Source organism: Gadus chalcogrammus, chromosome 2 (assembly GCF_026213295.1).
Source record: "Gadus chalcogrammus isolate NIFS_2021 chromosome 2, NIFS_Gcha_1.0, whole genome shotgun sequence".
NCBI lineage: Eukaryota > Metazoa > Chordata > Actinopteri > Gadiformes > Gadidae > Gadus > Gadus chalcogrammus.
In genome coordinates, this window is record NC_079413.1 from 16,047,438 (window position 1) to 16,052,958 (window position 5,521).

The 5,521-nt window shown below is 43.3% G+C and overlaps 1 pseudogene; it reads left to right on the forward strand.

Moving 5' to 3' along the window:
- The first annotated feature begins 2,069 nt into the window (after window positions 1–2,069).
- LOC130375849 (uncharacterized) lies at window positions 2,070–4,497 on the forward strand (annotated as a pseudogene).
- The last annotated feature ends 1,024 nt before the right edge of the window (window positions 4,498–5,521 follow it).

Genomic DNA, 5,521 nt, shown 5'->3' on the forward strand with positions numbered 1-5,521 from the left:
CGTTGTGTTTCAGGAGCATATGTTGCCGCATAGTATTTACTCTGGTAGCTCGATTTCGCTTGGCATATTTTACATTTCACCTTATGATCTTCTATTTCTTTAAAGTATTTAAATTCTTCGCTGTGCTTTGCTTTAACCGCCATCTATTAACTTTTTGAATTCTGGCGTGCCTGCACACGGCACGGCACGCGCCACACAGAAATTTGATACATTTCATTTGCTTTGTGCCCACGGCATGCGTTAGTGGCGCCGCACAGAAAATTGATACATTTGCTTCAGGAAACTTTGTTTGTGTGTGTATATGCAAACTCGAGTTTGCCTGTCCACCAACCGAGTTAATTTGTAACGAGGAGTACTCGAGTAATCGATTCCTCACGCCCATCCCTAATATATACACTTATCCTCTCTCTCTATACCTCTCTCTCTGTATGTATACATATGTATCTTAACATTTACACATGTATATATTAGAGCTGTCAAGCGATTAAAATATTTAATTGTGATTAATCGCATTAATGTCATAGTTAACTCACGATTAATCGCAAATTATTTTTCTATGCTAAATATCCCTTGATTTTTTTGTCCCATAATTCTTCTCATTTTAATTATCTTATCAACATGGTGAGTGCATCGGCTTGCCTTGTGCAAATGATTTTTTATTGATAACAACATTGGCATATACTGATCAAACACACAACACTAGTTTCGACAACATTGTAGTTCATGTCGGCACCAACGATGCTAGGACAAGACAAACTGAGGTCACAAAAAGCAACATAGCTAGGCTTTGTGACTTCGCCAGAAAGATGTGTCGGCATCGATTAATTCTCTCTGGCCCTCTACCCGATAAGGGTAATGATGAGCGTTATAGTAGACTATTGTCTCTAAATCGCTGGCTGGCCCTATATAGCTCAGAGCAGGGCTTTGGTTTCATAGATAACTGGCCCTCCCTGTGGGGTCGCCCTGGTGTGCTCATGAGAGACGGCCTACACCCTACTGGGTTAGGTGCCTCAATTATGTCAAAAAACATAGATAGATGTCTTAGTCAGGCGTGACTCATCCACTCACAGCACGCTGGGCTGCAGGGGCCGGTTGCACCAACTGGGCGTAAGCCTGGTCGTAACTACGCCTGGTCGTAACTTGGCGTTCTAAGTCCAACCTAACCGTTACGCCGGTTGCACCAACTGGGCTTAGCGTTCTTTTCACTAAGACCAGGCGTAAATCCTACGCCTGGTCAGGGGCAGGCGTAGAGTTGAAATTCCAGGCTGTTTCTATAGCAATTACATCCAATCCAATGCAACTGCTCAGTACGCTTCACTAAACTGCATTTCAAAGCACAGCCGGCGATATGATCAGTGTTCACAGATCGACTGCCTGTCGGGAAGATATCGCTGGCCGATTAGTCCGTTCTCAACTTATAATCAGTTGCGAATGTTGTTTTAACTATGTTTATATGTTTTATATAGGCCGACAAATTAAGCAAAACTCTCCTACAGTCTCAAAACAACTCAATTTAGCTCCGTGTCATTTGATAATGTTCAATGCATTGCTTCTGTCAAAAAGAACCATTCCCGTCTAAATGCCTGCTCGTCGTAAACCAGACATTACAAATACATATTTTAATTATATTCATTTGCAGTGTTTTATTGTTAGGCATTAACACAATTGATGAATGACAATGAGTGAACGAATGAATTATTTATTTCGGTGTCCAACAGCATGTCAAGTAAAATAGTAAACAGCTGTTGTCACGAGGTATCCTAGCAACGCGGTGATATGCGCATTACATGGAACATTCACATGGCCGCGCATGGCTAAGACCGGGCGTAGTTGAGACCAGTCGTAAGTCCCGTTGGTGCAACCGGCGTTAGTTCCATTCTAACGCCAGGTCGTAACTAAGACCTACTTAGCAGTTACGACCAGGCCTAGTTACGCCCAGTTGGTGCAACCGGCCCCAGGAGTTTAGTAAACCTGCTAGCAACATGATAGTCTACGTTGCAGAGTCTAGAACAGAGTCGAGAACAGCAGATGGGTTAGCTGAACCAGGATCTATTGCCCCAATTGTTTCAGAGCTGAGTTTTAACCGGACTCCCTCTGTAACTAACGCTGTACCTATATGTACGGTGGTGCAAAACTGCATGTCAAACCGCATGTCAAATCGCATGTCAAATCGCATGGTAAATCGCATGGTAAATCGCATGACGCATGACGCATCGCATGAAATTAACGCTGTACCTATATGTACAGTCGTGCAAAATCACATGTTAACTCGCATGACAGAGCTTAGTGTTAACCACACTCCCTCTGAAATTAACGCTGTACCTAGTACAGGCGTGCAAAATCGCATGGCAAATCGCATGATAAACCGCATGTCAAATCAAATACTAATAACTAACCGGACTCCCCCTGAAATTAACACTGTACCTATATGTACGGTGGTGCGGCCCCGCTCTGTCTCGAGGTGTAAAACCCGCAGGCGAGCGCCGCGACCAGTATGTCCAACTCTGGCGATCCCACTGATCGCCTCAGAGCTGAGTGTTAACCAGACTCCCTCTGAAAATAACGCTGTACCTATATGTACGGTGGTGCGGCCTCGCGCTGTCTCGAGGTGTAAAACCCGCAGACGTGGGCCGCAACCAGTATGTCGAAACCGCGGTATCCCCTTGACCGCTTCAGAGCTGAGTGTTAACCGGACTCCCTCTGAAAATAATAAAAAGGAAGCACTCAGAATAGGGTTCATGAACATAAGGTCGCTTTCATCGAAGGCGCTCTTGGTCCATGATCTAATCATTGATAAAAAGATCGACATACTGGGGCTTTGTGAAACCTGGTTAAAAACAGATGAGTTTCTAGCCCTAAACGAAGCTACTCCACCCCATTACGTTAGCACCCAAGTATCTAGAGAAGTTAAGAAAGGTGGTGGAGTAGCCCTGATATCTAATTCTAACCTTAATTTAAAGCCAAAGAATAGATATATTTTCAGATCCTTCGAGGTGCTAGCGCTCTGCACCTCAGCTCCCAGAGAAGCAAAACGAGTTCCAGACTCTTTTGTTTTAGCTGTAGTATACCGTCCCCCAGGACCGTATTCAGTTTTTCTCGATGAGTTTTCTGACTTTGCAGCTGATCTGGCTACATACTCAGACAATGTTTTGCTTATTGGGGATTTCAACATTCACGTGAATAACCCGTCTGATGCCCTCACAAGGGCGTTTCTGTCCATTACAGATACGCTTGGCTTCAAACAGCTCGTCCAGCACCCAACCCACATCGGTTGAAACACGCTGGATCTCGTTCTGACCCGCGGTGTAGACATTTCACAGCTAGTGGTCTCTTCCTACACCTCAGCTTTATCAGACCATTTTTTGCTCACTTTCCAGGTGGTGGTATCCTGCCCCTGCAACGATCAACAAGCTACTTTCAGCTGTCGCCGCATCACACCTGCAACCAGTGGCGATTTTAGCCTGAAATTTCTGGTGGGGCAAATTTATATGACGTCATATTACGTCACAAAAATAGAGGTAGCTGATTATTATAACAGTAGGCCTACGTATATAGACCAGTCAGGTATACTATGGGCTGCATTTTGAGTGCCAGCAGGGAGCAGACATCCTATTTCAAATACATTTCACATGCTTTAGCGCTCAGTACGACACAAAGATGTTGCCTATAATAATAATAATAATATTGCATTATATTTTAAACGCACTATTCGTTCCAAAGAATCTCAGAGCGCCAACATGGTACGCACTATAATAATAGACATGTTTGTAAAGTGAGGGAGGATTGGTTGCCATTGGCCTGCTTGCACTGTTGGTGTATAGTGGCATAAGAATGTGAGACTCAAGTTGTTTCAGGGTGTTTTGGTGAACTACAAAATAGCAGGGAGGGGGTTATGTGAATACAATTTATACAAAGCCACCAGTGGCATCACTGTAATTTGAGAAGGAAAGGATGCAAAGCATATTAGTCAAATCAGGCCTACTATTGATTTGTAAAAGTAAATAAAAAAATCTGGGCCTATCATTGGGCCTAGATCTCGACAAGTGTCAAGATCACGTTGGTGCTCACCAACGTGATCTAGACACTTGTCGTGGCGTTTGGTTGCCCTATCCTGATTTTTCACATCAGTGAAACCATGAACAGCCCACGTTGGAGATTTCCTTCATAAGCAAACAGGGCCAGCAATACAGTCGATTGCTTGTAATGCTAATAATATAGCATTAAAGTAAAACAATTAGACAGACTGTCTGTCTTTGTTGTGCTCGCAGTTAGCCATGTCTTTCTTTCAAACCACTCCATCTTGAAATTTCGGTTTGTTTTCTCACCAGGCTGGTTCAGAATGAAGTCGTCTGGTCTGTGTGGTCCCAAACGTTTTATTTCTAATTTTTCTTCCTGCGGCAATGTGCTGAATTGCACCCTCAGCAAATAATCTACGTTATTCATGGTTATTCATTAATTAAAAAACTCTTTCAAAATTGTGTAAAATCTACTGATAGCGAACTCTTCTGTAAATCTCCTGTAACTCCTGATGTCACTCTCACTGTATGTTTTTTTTGCTTAGTCTCGGGGTAGAGTTCTCGCGGGTTTCGCATTATCCCAGTCTACATTACGTAGAATACGTAGATTACGCAGTTAACGTCTAGGGGCAAATTTGAAATTGCCCCTAGCCTCAATGTTAACTTTGGCCGGTGTGGTTCGCGCTCATTGGTGTTTCTATGGTAACGGTGGGGCAGCGTGTGTCTTTGCCCCTCCGGAAACAAGAAACGGAAATATAGACATAACGTTCATTCAAGCAAGCACACAGGCAGTAGAACACACAAATCAAATTACTACAAAACAAGGCAATAATGCTTGTGAGTCAAGTTTATTCACACAAATATGTACGCTACTTTGCATATAAAAATATATATATAGTTTGCCACGAAGTAGGAATGGATTGAGCCTTCTGCTCAACAGCGCCTAATGTAGAAACGCCACTGCCTGCAACCATTACAGCTATGGCAGATAAGTTAACTAGTTCACTTGCACCTCTCTGTAACTATAGTGGTTCTGTGGAGTGTCTTACTGATGACCTCAACATTGCCTTGTCTGTTGCCATTGATTCAGTTGCTCCGCACGTAACTAAAAAACGAACATTGAAAAAACCAGCTCCTTGGTTTAATGCAGAAACGCGCATTTTGAAGCGAAACTGCAGGATCCTTGAACGTAAATGGCGCTCGGCTAAACTTGAGGTCTTTCATCTTGCTTGGCATAATAGTCTGATCACCTATAAGGGTGCGCTGACTATTGCCAGGAACGCCTACTATTCTAGTATCATTAATTTGAATATAAATAATCCTACATTTCTTTTTGACACGGTGAGGAGTCTCACTCAGAAACAGAATCAGACCTTAGGCTCCTCGATCGTGGCAGGTGAATTCATGGATTTCTTTGAGAATAAGATTCAATCAATTAGAGAGGAAATTGATGCTTGCCGTGCGGCTAATCCTAAACATCCTGTGGGGCAGGATGGGGTCCTGCC